The sequence below is a fragment of the Triturus cristatus genome, chromosome 2_2, assembly GCF_964204655.1.
Source record: "Triturus cristatus chromosome 2_2, aTriCri1.1, whole genome shotgun sequence".
Taxonomy (NCBI): Eukaryota; Metazoa; Chordata; class Amphibia; order Caudata; family Salamandridae; genus Triturus; species Triturus cristatus.
The window spans coordinates 808949796-808968263 of record NC_140582.1 but is presented as its reverse complement, the minus strand read 5'-3'; the positions used below and the strand labels follow the sequence as shown (position 1 = coordinate 808968263).

At 46.0% G+C, this 18468-nt stretch overlaps 1 protein-coding gene across 1 annotated transcript in view; it reads left to right on the top strand.

The window, feature by feature from the left end:
• OCIAD1 (OCIA domain containing 1) overlaps nucleotides 1–18468 on the top strand; it is a 241657-nt gene that overhangs the window by 221212 nt on the left and 1977 nt on the right. The gene's annotated exons all lie outside the window — the stretch shown is intronic.

Below are 18468 nucleotides of genomic sequence, written 5' to 3'. Positions count from 1 at the left end.
TATCAGAACAGTCTACCCCAAACTGCCAGGCCTGGTCCTCCCTGGACCAGAAACAAGCATCCTGGGTCCGGTTTCGGGGAATCACCCCTCATCAGCCAGGCTAGCTTGACTCTGATGGTGTAGCGAGAACGGGACCCATGTCTGTGCATACCCTTCACACTTAGGGCAACAAATACAAAAAGAACAGATGATGAACAGAATGCTGAACCAATCATTTACCCCCAGTCACAGATCTGGGTTAAATCCATCATTTCTTTCCACACCATTCCAGTTTATAGGGGTGATTGGGGGTGAGTGGTTGAAAAGTTTCTGCACAGTGTCCATCATCTTGTTGTGTTTGCACAGATAAGAAAGAGGCTTTAAGAGGCACGTCAGAAGTAGGGGTTGTGGTTAAGTCGTGCACTCCAGGAAACGGCCAATCACTAATAGGCTTGGTGTTCTCTCACTCTACAAGATTAGCATCAGGTAAAGAGAGGCCACATAGATAACACACTGATACCTTGCAGTCATCTGCCTGCTTACACTGCTACCAGTTTAATTTTCCCTCTGCGGCCCCTGTAGACTTTGCTAATGTCGACCCTGTCTATGCCTTACTGAAACTGTAAATACCTCCTATCCCTCACTCCACCAAGATGCTAATATGGTTGGTTCTTTGTCTGTTATGTTAATTGTTGCTGTGCCACTCGCCTAAACTGTTGAACATTGAAGAAAAAAACAAAAAACTGGGAGTGGCTTATTGTAATTTGTGTGCTAATCTCAAGAAAGAGGGTTGGAGAATGACCGGCTAGTAGGGTAAGCCCTGAAGAGGAACAGTTTATTGGTAGGCCCTGCACTGTTTTCCGGAGTTCCATGTGAAAACCGATTCCAAAAACAAAACTACCAAAATATTTTCCCTATCTAAATCCCTCCATCCAATGGCTTATGAATGAAAATTACCTTTTAGGTCATGTTGGGCTCAGGCACTCAATAAGTCTTCATGCATGCACTCTTTCACTTATTTTGCTTGCAACCGTTCATCTATCCACTGATGTATTCCTTCATTTACCCTCTGACACAACCACAATAAAATTCAATCAAGCTCAACAACGTATGCAAGATAAAATACAAGAATACAAGCATAAGAAAACATACTGGGCACATACTTGCATTAATGAAACTAAGCAAAGCAGCAGGTCTCCATCTCACAGAGGTATTGTTAATATTTTATTGATGTTTTAAAGTTCCAGAATGACTGCACATTTAGAGCCAACATGTTGGCCATTACCAAACAATGATACACTACGGACAACAGCATTCCATCATGGTCTCCTGGTTTAGAGGAAGTGGCCATGGCTCACTGCAGATAAAATGAGTGGTAAGGATGCAACCCATTAGCACTGCCTGGTGAACTATAGTATCCTCTTAAGAAACGAAAGGGAAACTATGAAAGTAAAAAACTTTAAACTAAAGGACTAGCCATTCAGCCCTGATAGTGAGGCACACTCATTTTCAGGTTGATGTACACATGTGATCAGAAAATGCCATAATTCTCAAGGCAAGAGAGCCAGTGACTGTGGTGGACTGAACCATTAACCCATACAGTGTCAAGGCAAGAAGTAGAGTGTAAATGAAAGCTCAGATAGACCAGCGCTGACCCAAATGCCCTCTGTGTATCTATAAGGATATATTTTTCTATATTATTTTATTGTTTTTTTACAAGATGCAGGAAGGCAGCTAAGAAGAGATTCTAGCAAGAATTATTACAGTGCAACATCTTGTACCGCTAGGGTTTGCCAAAGGCAGTAAATAACCCCAAAATCCTTCCCTATAAAGGTAATGTGTGACATTTCATGTATCAAAATATGGATCTGTTTCCTTCAATACAGAGGAACCGTCCTTACATGCCTATTGACTTTAACATATTTTTTTATAATCAATATGTGAGGCCTACTGCATCTATCATCATTTCTCATAGGAACCAGATCAGACCAATAGCATCAGAAATATTTTTTTCCTATTGATCCAACTAGGTCTCTAGCTTGTCACCATAGCCATCTGCGGCCTCCTGCACTGAGCTTAAGCTTTCCCACCTTGCAACCATCGGACATGCAGTCATAAAACAACATGGTATATTCAATTACAGTTGGCAAAGCAAAATATTATCTGTCCTTAGAGGGTGTAACAAAGATTCAGACAGTTCTTCTATGCCCATAGTTAGTCGGGAGTAGAGAGGGTGTGGGGTGGTTCCACCATCAAATCCTTTGCCTACTACAGTAATCGCTGAAAATCCATGTAAGAAAATACTTTATCCTTAGACTTTAATTCAGAGTAATATCTATCCATAAATGCCTATTGGATTTAACATATGCTTTTCACAATCATCATGCCAGACCTACTGCTGTTATAACTTTTCATTATAAACAATCAGATGTTTAACCTTTATCATTGACTTGTCACCATAACCAACTCAGACTTAATGTCTTGGTCCTAAACAGTTTCACAAGGCAGCGATCGGGTATGCCTAAATGAAATTGCAAATAAGTACAAAGTGCAGCTGTCAAAACATTATAAAATCCTTACTAATGGAGGCTTAATGGAATTAGACTAGTGCAAATCATCTTTCCCCATGGTTTGTTTGGATGGGTCACCATCACCGAAACCCTTGCCTACTACAGTAACGTGCGAGTTTCCTTGTAACAAACAACCTGGCTGCAGACTTAAGTACAGTATCATAACAATCCATCCTTACATGCCTATTGTCTTTAACACATGCTTTTCACAACAAGTAAGTAAGGCCTACTTGATTTGTCTTCATGTTTCATAAGAAACAGATCACACCTAAGGAATCTGACATAACGTTTCCCAGCGAACCGATACTGCCTGCCTTTACCAATGGCTAGACACTATGTAAAACACAGGGTTACTGAAGTTTGTATGAGCTACCAACCAACAGATATGCATTTATAATATTATAAATATGTATTAAAGTACAGTTGGCTAGACACTATACAACACTTTTCAGTAGGGCCTAACAAGAATCACCACAGTGAAATCCTACACCCTGGGTTTACCAACACCGAAATCCCTGCCTACTGTGGCAATCCATGAGATTGCATGTAACCAAATGCATTTCTACAGCCTTTGTAACATAATAGGATAACAATCTACCGATAAAGGCCTAATGGCTTTAACATATGCTTTTCACAATAAGTAAACCAGGCCTACTGCCTTTGTAATAACCTTTCATAATAAACAGACCAGATCTATGGCATCTGACATAACATTTTCCTGCACACCATTCAAGCCTACAGGTGTTATCATTAGCTTGTCTCTAAAACTAACTCAGGACCATTGTACTGAGCTTAAGGTTTCACACAGGGCAACCATTAGGCATACAGTCATGAAATTGCAAATGTATACTAAACTACAACTGGGAAAGCAAAATACCTCTCCTAAGAAGGACTAACAAGGATTCTCGCAGTACAATTCTTTTATACCAATCGTTTGTCACAGGGAGTAACCAACACCAAAACCCTTGCCTATAAAGGTGCTCTGTGAGATTCCCTGTAACAAAAGGCTTTAATTCAGAATAATAACAATGTACCCTTAAATGCCTATTGACTTGAACATATGCTTTTCACAGTCCATATCCAAGGCCTACTGCCTTTATCGTAACTTTTCTTAATAAATAATTCAGCCTATAGCCATTGTCATTGGTACGGGTGTATCACAAACACCAAGCCCTTGCCTAGTGCAGTAATCTTTTGAGGTTCCATGTAACAAAATACCTACCTTTCAGGGCTTAGCATGGTGTAATAACAGTCCATCCTTATTAGCTTTAAAACATGCTTTTCACACTTAGTAAGACCTAGTAACTTTGTCAAAACGTTTCATTTAAAAAACAATCAAATCTATGAAATCTTGTATGACTTTCTCCAAAGAACCGATGGAGCCTACACCATTACCATAGGCTTTACACCTGATTCACCACTGGCCTACTCAAGCAAACATAAACTGGCAGCCATTGTGGAAAACGTGTAATATTTTACTCGGCATAAGCGACAGCCATTTTGGCTGTGGTATCCATTTAAGTTACCTTCGGAATTCTTTCGTCTTTTCACTCTGCTTGTGCTATCTATTTTAGTTGACTTCCTGACTCAGCTAAAAGCAATGTACATGCTGAGGGTTTGTAGCTGCCAGAACACCTGGTCTCAGATGTTAACTGTCAACCATTTACTGCTGCCATTAGCACTCCTGCTCCCCCTCCCACTTTGCTGACCACGTGGTTATTCATCTGGCTTTGTTTGCCGATAACTATTTCTAAAACTTGTTCTCCCTATTTCACATGCTTACACTGCAGAAAACCTGTATTAAAAAAAGACCTGTGTTCTGTGAATTCAGTGTACTACCTCAGGCAGCACTTGAGAGAGCTGTGTGGATGTGGTCGCACTCATGAGTGATTAATTAACTTGTAATTTATTTCCAACTCCAGTGCTGATCTATATTTTGTTGGTCTTTGAACCCGTGGACAAAAGGGTGACCCTGCACCAGCATACCCCTAAAAAGGTACATTTCCACAACACTATGCATATAGTTACAGAATTACAAATATGGGAATAAAGCAGATTGCAAAACAATGCACAACCTCTTTCAACAGGATATGACAACAATCGTCACAGTGAAAAACCCCTAGGATTTGTCAGAGCGGGTGGCCAACGCTGATACTCTTGCCTACTAGAGTAATCTGCGATTACATGTAATGAAATGAAATTTTGTATTTGTATAGCGCACTGCTGCCCCAGCAACGGGGTGTCCTGGCGCTTGTACTCATACCGCTGTGGAACCCTTCCTGGCTTTCCCTGTGAAATGTCCACTCCTGGGCACCCCAAAGGTGAAGCCAGGCATCCCCAGCGCTGTTGGGGCCGTTGTGGAGATTAAGCAAGCTATTGCCCAGAGTTCCAGAGTGGGACCCATGATTAGAGTAGGCACCGAGGCGAGAATTATCAGGTCCGAGGAAATTGAGCCCAAGACCCGCCGAGGCGGGAATTGAACCCTGGTCCCGGGCCAGATCTCTGCATCAGAGCCACACTTCTCCACGCCATGTCACAAAATACCGGTCTATAATTTATCAACCTGTAATTGAATCATAAAATTATTTGTTACCATGGAACTGAGTGACAAGCCTGCTCCATCCCAAATGTGCACGTTGGACATATATATGTTCGCCTGGGGAATGCAGATTTGTTGATCTTGTGTCTGTGCTTGAAAAACAGAACTGCCATGATGTGGAAATCTATTTCTGCCTGTAGAGTAACTTACTAGACAGTTGCTGAATGCACAATGAAAAGACGTGGTGAAACGCAAACTATGGTCCAGGTCACAACATGGGAGACCATACTTGTGATGCCAAGACGCTTAGACGACATGTCTTGATTTGCCTGACAGAATAGTGGTAAGCCACACGTGCTTTCTTGATTGCCTGATGGTTGCAACCCTAGCAGATCGTGGGGTATAGGGCGCTACTGCCAGTGCCCCCCCCACGATGATTGTCCTGATTTCCTCTTGCATTTGTCGTATTTTGCTAAATAGTGAATGAAAAGTGAAAGGGCATAAGATTTATTTACCTTCCACACGTGCAGCCGAATGTTAGGCTATTGTAGACTCTGCTGTTTTGTTTATGAGGAATAAATAATGCATATTTTGTTTATAAGTAAACATTAAAAAATGTTCAAATCACATGGAACTGAGTGGAACACAGAACTCTGCCAGTACAGGTAGTGAAGATAGCAGGTGCTTGTTTGTTTGTATGCTGTTGGGTCAACTGAACAAGCACAAGCAAACTCATTTTGAATGAAAGCATTGACAATACCTAGTGAATCATTTACAAATATCCTTATCAGCCACTTTCTAAGTGCTAAATATGAAAAACGGAGCTTCAAACTGCATAATGTTTACCCCAAGAATGACTCAAATCCAACAAACATAAGTGATCTCTACTCTTGGTCATCTTGGTAGTTCTCTAAAAGCAAAATTCCCAGAGAATGATACACATGCGTTCTCTACGTCCAGGGAATTAATATAGATTTTGGGGTCATTATTTGGAATTGGTTTTGGTCAGAGCACTGCTGCTGTTGTTTCCCAAACCCACCCCATACCTTTCTCTTGTTAAATTGCAGGTTTTTGTCTCCTGACCTGTCTCATTGATTACATTGTAAATCTTTCATATTTATTGTAAAGTGCACACAAATGCCCACGAACAAAGCAGCGCAATAACGAAGTGTTAACAATTAAAATTGTACATCTTTAAAGTGGGTTATCCAAAATAGTTATTTTTAAATTAATATTTTATATAGGAATTTGGTTCATTCACTTGGGGCCCGATTCTCACAATAACAAAAATGAAAGTTTAAGAGAGCAGATGTTATTCCTATTTTTAATACAACAAAAACCTGTTAGTTGTAAAAAATAATCACTAACAGCTTTCAGTGTATACATATTCATCTGTCCTTACCACTGACCTCTAACTAGAATTCTTCTGTCACTTTGGGGAAATCCCTACCATCTCTCATCCATTGAGTAGGGCCCTTGTCCTTCCCCACCACCGAGCAGACTCACATCGATTTGTTGATACACATGTGGAAATATGTGCAGGATGTGAAACTGCCTGCACTGCTTTACTGATCCCACAAAAGGTGCTAGCAGCATGCAACAAATCCAGTTCAAATGTCTGACATTTACATGGTTTTAAAATTCGAGGATTTATTTTTGAATATTAGGAAGTTACAATTCATGCAGTTTTGAAGCTGAATATTGCAAGGGTTACATTTCTATAAAATATTTTGGACCTAACACTTTTGATCATTTTTTAATTGTTGCATTAGTATATTTCACTCACATTATACTACCATGAGCTTGACGTTGCCGTAGACATTAAATAAATACAGTGCTTGGCTTTATTATGTTGGGAAGCATTATTGGCTTCTGAACTGGGACTTTGTTGACAGCAGGGTGCTTTGAGGTTTTACTTTGATTCACTATGAATAGGTTTTGTTTTCTAATACTAAAACAATTGACTGCTCAGCGCAGTGGTACTGACTGCTTCCTTCCTTAAGTTTTTTAAGATGGAATCTTGCAATACTGTTTGCATCGAGCAACTGCATGTCATTCAGCAGGTCATTGAACGAACTCCTGTTTTCTTTGAAAAACAATCCAAGACAATGATGAAACATCAACAATGATTTTAAGAAAAACAATTCAAGACAATGATGAAAAATCAACTTTAGAACATTGGAATGTGGAGCACTCCATTGCAGACAATGAAGTGCTCCTTGCTTCTACGGGCTGGTAATGGGCCGCAGAGCAACATTCCAATGTTGTTTAAACAAAGGCCTCTCGGAGCCCGAGGGGATTTCAGTCCCCTTGGGCCCTAAAAAGGCCTTTGTTTAATTTGTTAGAAAATTCTGCCCTCTAGTGACAGAATGTTCTAATAGCCGTATAGCCCTTCGTAGCTGGGCTATACCGGCTATTAAATTCCCGCTCCCTTCGGCTCTAGCCTTTAAAGCTGGAGTGGGCCTTTATAGCGGCGGGCTATAAGGCTATATTACCGTATCACGTGTTATCAGCATCTTCGGCGCTTTGCTACACAGCAAGCCAGTGCACAGTAATGTAATTAATACACAAAACGTTCTAGTAAGAAAAAGGCGGTTACACGAACCTATTCTTAAAGTTGAACATTTATTCATTATTTTGCTTTAGTCCTAGGAGTAAGGCAGGCTTCTAACTTTATGTGGATTACAAAATATCTCCAGAAGGAAAGAAGAAAATCTATGCACACCATAGATTTATATACATATTCGTGCTACCGTACACTTCATGTGGATTGTCTACCGGGCCAACAAAGCATAGGAATAAGTGTCACAGAAATGGGAGTACCTTTACATTGTAAAGGGTGTGGAAGTAATCATTGGACACTCAGGGCCTGGACTCAGACAACAGAGGGCAGGGAGGAGGAGGCAGGGGCAGCACAACAGACCACGTAGGGCGGGCAGTGGCAGCACAATGGACCATAGAGGGCAGGAGGGAGGGACAGCACAATGGGGAGTGGAGGGCAGGAGGGTGGGCATAGGCTAGTGGAAGGCAAGGTGGAGAGCACATGGACAGAGGCAGAAAAATAACCATGCTAAGTAGGTGGGAGGGGACAGTGGTAGCAGAACAGACCATGCATGGCAGGCAGGAGGGGCAGTGGCAGCTCAATGGAATATGAAAATGGGCAAGAGGAGGGGGCAGGGGAAACAGGGCTGTGGTAGTAGGTTAAGCACAGAGGCGCAGCAAGAAGGGGGCATAGAATACAACAAAGGGGTGAGGTCGGGGACAGCAAGCTAACCACGGAGGACAAGCAAGATGGGCGATGGCAGCTCATTGGATCATGCAGAGTAGGAGGGAATCAGCAGGTGTATGGCCTTGGACAACAGAGGGTAGGGAGAAGAAAGCTAACTGTGCAGGGCAAGCAAGAAGGGCAGTAACAACAATATGGCCGCATATGGCTTGAGTGAAGGGGCAGCAGCATTGACTTGGACAATAGAAGACGGGTAGGAGGGGGCAGGGCCAGCAAGCTGACCTTGGAGGAGAGGCCTGTTTGGGTTGGGCCCCACAACGGACCATGGAGGGAGGAGGCTGGGGCACACACACACATTGAGAACAATGTGTGGACAGGAGGGGCAGGAAGTTAAACATGTAGGACAAGCCAGCAGGAGCAGTAAGCTGTTCCGAGGGCTGGCCAGATGGGGCACAGGCACTCAGATGGTGAACAGAGGGCAGGCAGAATCGGGCAGGGCCAACAATCTGATCACAGCAAGCGGACCTCCATACGCAGGATCAGCACAGTAGACCATGGAGGACCACAGGGAAGAGCAAGGGCATGCACATTGATTGAAGGCTGCGTGCAGTGGAGGTGTTGACTGAATGTATTTAAAACATTAGAAATTCACTGAAAAAAAGAAAACAAATGTAAGTCAGGTGTGCCAATAAGATTTTCTCTAACATAAAAAAAAACACAAATTCATTGGGAAAAATCCCAAAAGTTAATGTGATGGTATAGGTAGGTATTGTTATAAGATCTTAGCTTACATTTAAAAAAAACTTCAAATTTACTGAATAAACCCACAGGTAATACCGTTATATTTGGGTATTGAAATGAGTAAAAAAAAAAAGAAAAACACTAAAATTCACTCGTTATAGTTCAGTTAACTCAAGATAGTCCACATATCACTTTGATATTGAAAGGCAATGTAAGGAGTTTTTGTTTATTGAAAATAAAATTAAAAAATCCCTGTCTGGTAATAAGTATAAAGGAGGTATTGCGTGTCCGTGTCAATCCTGACTACAACCAGGAGATTTCCCTTTGCCCTCATAGAAGCACAGGTGTACAAACTTGCCATCCATTCAGAGTGGAGATCATGGACAGATGGTATCCGAGGAGCTTCTAATGAAATTACAGAGAGAGTATTCACATTTGTAATGTAACCGATATGCAAGCATCGGGGGCGTGGCCAAGCAACATGGCCGACAGGATGTAAGCTCCTTCGGCTCCCGACCAGCCAGCCACTAAATCCTGCATTATCCTGTCTGCTGACGCCCACGACAGCCCTCCTTGTGCGGCTGGAACTCTGCACGCTGCGGAGGCGTCCTGGGGGAAAACTGGTAGGAGGAAGTGCCCGGAATCGGCTGAGGCGGCTCTGCGCCCATCGACCCGGCCAGCTGAAATCACGTGAGGCCGGGGATGAGGCCTGCGCTAACCTGAGGTCTCCACGGGCCTCGAGGTTGGCGATTCCCTCTCCGCTTGCCCTACGAACCTGGCGGCTGCCGAGGAGGCGCCCTCTGCCATCAGGGGCCTCCTGATATCTCCTACCCCGGTCCTTGCTGCTGCGACTTGGAGAGTAGGACGATCCCCGAGGGACCTCGCGAGACACCGGGGTCAGCCTGGAGTGCGTCTGGGAGCCAGGCCTGCCGTCGCCTAGTCCGGAGGCCCTGACGTCACCTGCAGAGGTGCCCGCTATCGCTGGGGGGCCCCTGCCATCGGGGGCATCCTGATATCTCCTGACCCTGGTCCTCGCTGCTGCGCCTTGGAGAGTAGGATGATCCCCGAGGGGCCTCTCGAGGCACCGTGGGTCGGCCTGGAGTGCGTCTGGGAGCCGGGCCTGCCGTCGCCTAGTCCGGAGGCCTCGACGTCCGCTGTAGAGGTGCCCGCTATCGCTGGAGGGCGCCTTGTGTCCACTGCGAGCCTGAACCCCCCCACCAGCCCTGAAGTGTGTTGCGCAACGGGGGCTGAGCCTTGAGACAGGCCTCGGAGGACCGGTGTTCGTCGGCGGCCACCCGGAGATTGGCAGGCGTTAGTGTGCTTCCCCCTGACCTGCTGGGGAGTTCCTGAGGCCGAGGGATCGCGATCTTCGCCTCTGAGGTACGGCGCAATGGGCTGCTTCGCCTCCCTCGATGGAGACATCTTGGATCCCCCTACTGGCGCATGGGTGCCCTCTGGCTCTTGGGACCCCCAGGGAGTAAATCACCACTGCCTGGCTGCGGCTCTGATAGGCGGTGGCTGCTTTGACGCAGGATACTATATACTGGCCCGAGTGGAAAGCCGCCCGCCCGGGCCATTCTCTTCTCTGCCTGCCCCGTTCAGAATCGCGGGGGTGCCCGACCCCTCTTGGAAACTCTCAAATAGACTGCCTGCCGGGAGACAACTGCAGAGGCGATTCTGGTGTTCTGGAGCACTGTGGGGGCCCTCACAGCGGATTACAGGTCAGGATACCTCGCTCTGGTGACAACTTTGAGGTGAGCAGCTCTAGGGTCACTGCTGGACCACTCACTCGGCCCTCCCTTGTGACGTGACTGACTTGGCCTCCCCGAATTCGCTGGGCGGGGACATAGGCCCTCTCGCACTTGACCTAGCCCCCGCGCTCCTGGTGACACCAATGGGAGGGACATAAGTCCACTGTCGATAGCCCTATAAAGGGAAATTGGGTTTGCCGATTGCAACACTTGCGGACACCTGTGTGTTTTCACTGAGGCCTAAATCATGGGCTGGGACAGGCTGCCTCGTGCCTCTAATCCCAACACCATCACACAGTACACCACACAACGCCTAGCCAAGCAACGAATCACTCATCAGACGGGCTAGGGTGTAGAGGAAGATGCCTCCAATGAGCCGTCTTGATGTTGAGCTCCTAGAGGTGATACAGGGTCCGTACCGCCCTGGAAAAACAAATTGAGACTCCATTGATGTAAATTTACTACGGGCGGATTTGCGGAAGGTGGCGGATAAGGTCTCCACGGCGGAGGGAGACATCGTCCAGCTCCAGGGAGAAGTGGCCTCCCTGAAGCAACAGATCTCTCAGCTCACCAATACTACTGGAGCGCTGGAACGACGAGCGGAGGAAGCGGAAGGGCAGGCCCGTCGAAGCAACATCAGGGTCCTGGGCATTCTGGAGCGCTCGAACAGGGCAATGCGGAGTGATTCCTGGAGAATTGGATACATACTAAGCTATGCCCCACAGGTCTGTCGGAGGTCTTTGTGGTGGAGAGAGCCCACAGGGCGCTGGTTCCTCCACCGCCGCCTCCTCCCAGGGCCCTCATTGCCAAAATACTGAACTATCTGGACAGGGACTGTATCCTGAAAGCAGCACGAGAAGCGACAGAACTCACTTTCGACAACACCAAGGTGTCCGTTTACCTGGACTACACCCGCCAGGTGCAGGAACAAAGGAAATCTTTTCTCGGCATCATGCAGAAGCTGCGTGAATTCCACCTACAGTACATGTTACTGTACCCTGCGAAACTCAAGGTGATCACACATGGGAAGGCCCATTTCTTCGACTCTCCAGAAGAGGTATGGGAATGGCTTGAGATCAGGGGAGAGGCCCTCCCCAAAGCGAGCAAAGGGGATCCTGTAGTACCTAGGGGACCAGACCTCCTAGGAACCGCAGGAACAGACGCAGGAGTCAGGCCGTGGACGACGCTCAAGCGAAGAGACAGTGGATCACGGTGGGGGGGGACGGCGCCCTACGTGTGGAGTCATCGGACTCCGACGACCCTCCCCCACAGACTGTGACAGAGACTCCTGAGGAGAGCCTGGTACCATAGACTCTCCTGTCCACCACCCATGTGATTCTAGAAACTGTCATGGACCTGCTCACGCCCACTACAGCACCGCCCTGAAGATGATATCCTTTTTTCTCTTTTCTTATTGCTGGGGTGGAGGGGGCCGGACCTTAGAGGCCTAGCGATTATTGCCTCACAGGGCCTTGGGAGAGTTATTTGTTGAAATTGTGCTGCTGTTGTAAGCATTTGGTGGGATTTGCCGATCAATCTGGCATGAGTGTTTTACGGGTACATATTTGGGCAGTCCGGGACATTGAACTATGCCATGAGGCGACTGGACTGAGTCGGGAGTTGGACTTGGGGGAGCGGTGTTTTTTCTTCTTGTTTTGTTGTCAGTACATTGCTCATGGGAGGGTGTTCCTAGAGGGCTGTTTTGGTTTTTTTCCAGGCACTGTATGTATCGCATTTAGGGCACAGGGCCTGGGTAGCTACACGGAACACACAGGGATTGGTTACTTTACCATACATGGGGTTTACATTTTTAAGCTGGAATGTAAGGGGGCTGGGTACATGCACCAAGAGATACAGGGTCCTGTCCTTCCTCCGCAAACATCAGGTCTTGATGGCATGCCTCCAAGAAACAAAGGGGCTCAGAAATTGGCAAAGAAATGGCGGGGACAGGTTTTCCACTCTTCATTCTCTACCTATGCCAGAGGAGTCCTTGTGTGGGTGGCCCCTGGGGGTCCCATTTGCCATCAAGGATGGGGAAGCTGACATCCATGGGAGATATCTGCTCCTTAGAGCAAACTAGATGGTAGGGATGTTGCCATAATGAACACCTATGCCCCAAACACGGATGACCTGGACTTTTTTCAGTCCCTGCAGGAGGTCCTGGTATGAGCTGGCGGTTCCACTACTTTGGATGGGGGATTTTAATTGTGTCCTAGACTGGCACGAAACCAAGGATGACTACGAAACTCCGAGAGGTCATGGGAATATAGGAGCCCAGGATGTGCGGTGCCAGAGACACCCAACTCATAAAGTGAACACCTGTTTTTCATCCACTCATAATACACATTAAGTGGTGACCCATCAAGCGCGATTCCTATATGATAACTCCCCTGTGGCGTGTGTAGTTAATTGGGGAGGCTCGATATGTCGCCCTTGAACTTGGAGGTTGCCGGCAGAGATCCTCGAGGACCAGGTGGGGAAGCATCACCTAGAAACTGCCATAACTGACTATGTTGACGTAAACTGGGGCGGGTCGGACCTATCACAGGCCACAAAGTGGGAAGCCCTGACAGTGGTAGTGAGATGGGCATGCATAAGCCTTACATGTGGGGTTCGGAAGCAGCTCCAACGAGAGCTGCAGGAGGAGGAACGCCATCTCTTGAAAGTACAGACCTCTGTGGACCCTGACACAACGGGGAGGGATGGGGAACATGACACCCGGAAACGCATCCATGACATTTGGGACAGGCTTGATAAATACACCCTCACACAGTACAGACAATGCCTTCATAGGGAAGGAGATAAACCGGGCCGTCGTCTGGCCTGGATTCTCCGGCGGGAACATGCCCCGAATGCGATTGTGGCTTTACGGGGGGCCTGGTGCACTCTGAGGTGGGACTGCTGTGGGTCCTTAAATCTCATCTCCAGTTGGTGTATACCGCATCCGCAATTTGCAAGGCGTCCTATCTCCCTTACCTTCATGATCTGACCTTACGGTCTATCTCTAAACTAGCACCGAAGGAACTTGACAAACCCCTAACACTGGGTGAGGTACAATCCGCCCTGCAGCACCTACCAAGAGCCAAATCCCCGGGAAGTGACTGCTTCCCTCCGTAGTTCTATCAAGCATATACGGGCACACTTCCCCGACTCCTTTTGAAGGTTTATCTTGAGGCATTTGAACGCGAAGTTCTCCCACCGAGCATGACTCAGGGGGAAATATGCATGATCCTAAAGCCGGGAGGGGATGGCCATGAGCCTTCATCGTATCGACCGATCACGATGATCAACACAGATGTTAAAATCTTGTGCAAGCTCTTGGCCTCTCGCTTAGCGCCACACACGACTCACTTGGTCCATGAGGATCAGTGTGGGTTCATACCGGGACGAAACACGGCTATGAATCTGCGACGGCTGAATCACATTCTACATGAGGTGCGGGATCAGGAGGAACAGATGGTATTGGTATCCATTGACCTCGCCAAGGCGTTAGACACGGTGGAATGGGGATACCTTCTTGAGGTCTTACGCGCTGTGGGGTTTTGTATACGGCTCCCCGCACTAGGCTAAAACTTGGGGGCGCGAGGTCAGAAGAGTGGCAACTGGGAAGGGGTACACACCAGGGGTGTCCCCCTTTGCCTTTATTGTTCGCCCTAGCTATAGAGCCCTTCGCGGTCTGGGTCCGGACTAACATGGAACAGTGGGGAATTAGAGTGAGTGACACGAGTCATATTATTTCCCTATATGCTGACGACGCCCTGTTTTACTTGGCGTCTCCCCGGGACGCAATGCCGGTATTGCTGTGCCAGCTAGACCGGTTTGGGGAGGTCTCTGGATTACGACTTAACTGCGGTAAGTCCCTGATCTTTCCATTGGCGGGTCTGGCCTCAGTGCCCCTGGGGGATCTGCCAGACCTCGGGGTGCGCTGGGAACAGACAGGGTTGCGTTACCTTGGGATACAGGTGGCCCCAACAGATACACAGGCGCTAGCCTGGAATGCAGACCGCATAATCACGTTGTTACAGCAGTCTGTGTCATTTTGGAACACTCTTCCACTCTCGTTGATGGGCAGGCTGGCCATCTCTAAGATGGTGATGCTTCCTAGGACACTATACGTACTCCAGAACTCACTATTTCAGTTACTGCAACAAGTTTTTAAAACTCTAAACACGTTACTCACGTCTCTGCTCTGGGCGGGCCGGCGCAGTAGGGTAGCTCTCAACACTATTATCCGCAGCTATGAGGAGGGTGGTCTGGAAGCTCCACGCTTCGACCTATATTATTATGCGAACCATCTACAACATGCGGCACGTTGGCTCACAGACACAGACAATTGGGAGCAACGCCTTCTCTCTGACAGGGTGGACACCCAGACGCTGCAGGAAGCACTGATGCAGGGCAGAGGGTCGGACACGTCGCTTCCTTATACTGTGCGACACACAGCTGGTATATGGCAGCGGTTTGTTGAGAAGGTCTTAAGGAGGGCACCCTTTCACAGGGAGCTCCCGATCTGGATACTGGCCCCCTTCATAGACATGGGGCAATATATGTCCTTTCAACCTTGGAGGTAGTGTGGGTGTGAAGTTCTGGCCGACCTTTTTCCCAACGAGACATTCTTCACTTATGAGCAGGCAGAAGAGAACTTTGGCCTTGGACAGGGCCAATTCCTACACTTCCGGGGAATTCAGGATGTGGTAAAAATCCCCTGGCCTCAGTACCCGGACATCCCACCCCCGGTACCACCGACTGCCAGGGAGAAGGATCTCGCTACCCAGCTGGAAGAGAAACAATGGGCACGCATAGGCTCCCTCACACACACAGTTACATGCAACGCCAGGTTTAAGTTGACGCACTTCAACTTCTTACACCGCACCTACCTAACCCCGGTATCCCTGAAATGCATCTTTAGTGACAGGGGAGATAGATGCCCTAGATATGCCGCAGAGAAAGCGGGCTTTTTACACTTGGCCTGGGACTGTCCACTGGTCAGGCAGTTTTGGGTGGGGGCGGTGGGAAGCTGTTTCAGCCACAGGCCTTCAGATGACACCTGAACCCTTGCATTGTTTACTTGAATCAGTCCGGAAGCCCAAAAAAAAGAAACTCCCATATAAGCACCTACAATTAATGCTGGTGCTCGCTAGGCGCAGGGTAGCTATAACTTGGATGGGGCAGAGGGCCCCAGAAGTGCCCATCTGGCTTAAAGATGTCCGTGAATGATCCCCAGCCGAAGAAGCCCACATGAAACTCACCCGAAGGGACGAGAAGCTGCAAGAAGACCTAATGGCTTGGCGTGACATGTGTACCTTTGGGTTGGCAGAGGTGGAGCCCTCCTTGCAGGATACAATTGACAGCGAGGAGAGTGGGCTAGATATAGCCAATGGGTCTGAGCCCAGCGAGAGGGTCGACCCCGGTAATGTCCGCATTGGAACTCAGTGCCATGCCCGGTTCCTTCCTCACGGTAATATGTTTGCAAATTATTTTTCTTTCCCCATTGTACCTTTCCCTCCCTGATGCTGCCTTTTGACCTATAAGCCATTAATACTGTCAACGATATGCCTACATACGATGATCTGATGCCAATTGGTTTTTTCTGTATTTGCAACATGTAAACTGGAAAATAAAGTTAAAAAAAAAAACAGAAATGCAAGCACCTGTCAGAGATACTGGGTTTTAGACTGGTTCCCTTTTTTCTTTCCCCAACAGAGCAAACATACGAAATATGGCACATTATTTATAAGGCTTAATTTGAAGCCAATCTAATGCTAATGCATATCGTATGTGTAACTTTTAAAGCGGCTACTAAAATAACAGTAATGATCATAAAAAAACAAAAAGTAAATATTCTGAATACAGATCATATCAAATATTAAACAAATTCCCTCTTTGGCAAATCCTGGCTAATGATGTATAGTACTGAAAGGCTTTTTACATGAGGACTGAACATGGTTAGTCAGGTGCCTGATATTAAGGGCAAACAGGCCAGAGCTGCCTGCAAGAAATATATGTATTCTCAGCCTATAGCCTTGGTAGGAAGACGACTAATTGCTTTTGGAGTTGAAATATTCCTCTATACCCAACAGGATTGAGAACACTGCTTTTGTGTTGAATTGCAAGACAACTGTATCTAAAAATATCGTCTTTATTTGCGATGTAACATAAAAGAAAGCCCATGAGAATTTATTAGTTGCCCATTTTATAGTTTCTCTATCCCCATGTGAAAACACTGTTCAAAACATTAACATAGTCATATGAAAACTAAAATCACACTATCAAAACTATGAATTTGAAGTGCATTGTCATTTAGTAACTGAAAAATGTGCACGTTCTGCAACACTATGAGACGGGGACCAGTGGTGTGGGTTGAAGAGGGCAATGCTAATTGATTATGTATTACTGTTCTATCTAATAACCTTCACACTTTACAGCAAATGTGGCATCACCAGTGGCATTATGCATAATTTTACCATCCAAAATGAAAGGAAAAATTTAACGTTTTTAATTTAGAGTTTGAACATACATTTTTGTATAATGTCCCTCCCTTCTTTATAATAGCCATGACTGTAGATTGTCTCCATCCAACTCCTACCTTTCCATCTAAAATCTGTTTTCTACAAAGAAGGTGCCCAGTGCATGCATCTCCACTGTAATCCTTTAAAGTAATTTACACAAGCCACCTAATGAAGAAGAAAATGCCACTTCAGGTCTTCATAGTTTGTTAAATTTTAAACTGCATATGCATGTGAACTATTTGTTCATAGTTTGCTAGGGTTTAATCTGAACTGGCAAAAATGTTTGCACAGTTTAAACCTTCTGCACAGTACAGAGGAATTATTCACTTTCCCCTCCAAGAATGTTTTTTATTAAGGCAGGACGTACTTATACAATCCTATTCCTTTACTTTTGTCTTGACTGACCTCCTGTTCCTTTAGTGGCCTATCTAAACATTTTTCTGACCTGTCAACAGCCTCAACAGCAGGTAACCCTGTAGATATTTCCCACCTCCCTTTCATCTCTCTCTAACATTGTTATTCAGCCACTTATAAAAGTACCTAAATGCCTCCAATTTCCCTTGTTCGTCTTTTATATATATATTTTTCTGAAAGGATAAATAAAAAAAAAGAAACATAACATTAAAATTGGAATTAGGGCTTACTATCAGATGAACATTAAAGGAAAAGCTTCAAACATTTCTGAGCTTAGCTTGTGTTTATTGTTTAATTAAGAGGCCATTCTTGAAGGCTAGGAGAAACCACGACCTCCAGTGGAATTCAAATTTTTGCGTTATACGTTGTTGAAGAGAGCCCACGTTGTAATTAACTCTATTTATGTTTACGGACTTTCCGGACAGGCACAGGGAGCAGGCTCGTACTGTTTGTGACTATAGACTCATTGGATAGTCTACGTATTGCAGTACATGGTGTCATTTACTTCAGTTTATTATATGCTGCATACATTCTTCCTATTCATGTGTTTGACTGTACTGTAAAGTTATGAACACACCGTTTTTTTTGTAGAATAGTTTGATAAGCAACAGCATAGCAGGCCATAACCCGCTAATAGCTTGACTCTGAAGTGTCTGTATCCCTGGACCCAAGGAAAAGATATGACAAACTTTAGGTCTCCCATTCTTCACCGAGCTGTAACATCCTCTGATGACTTGAA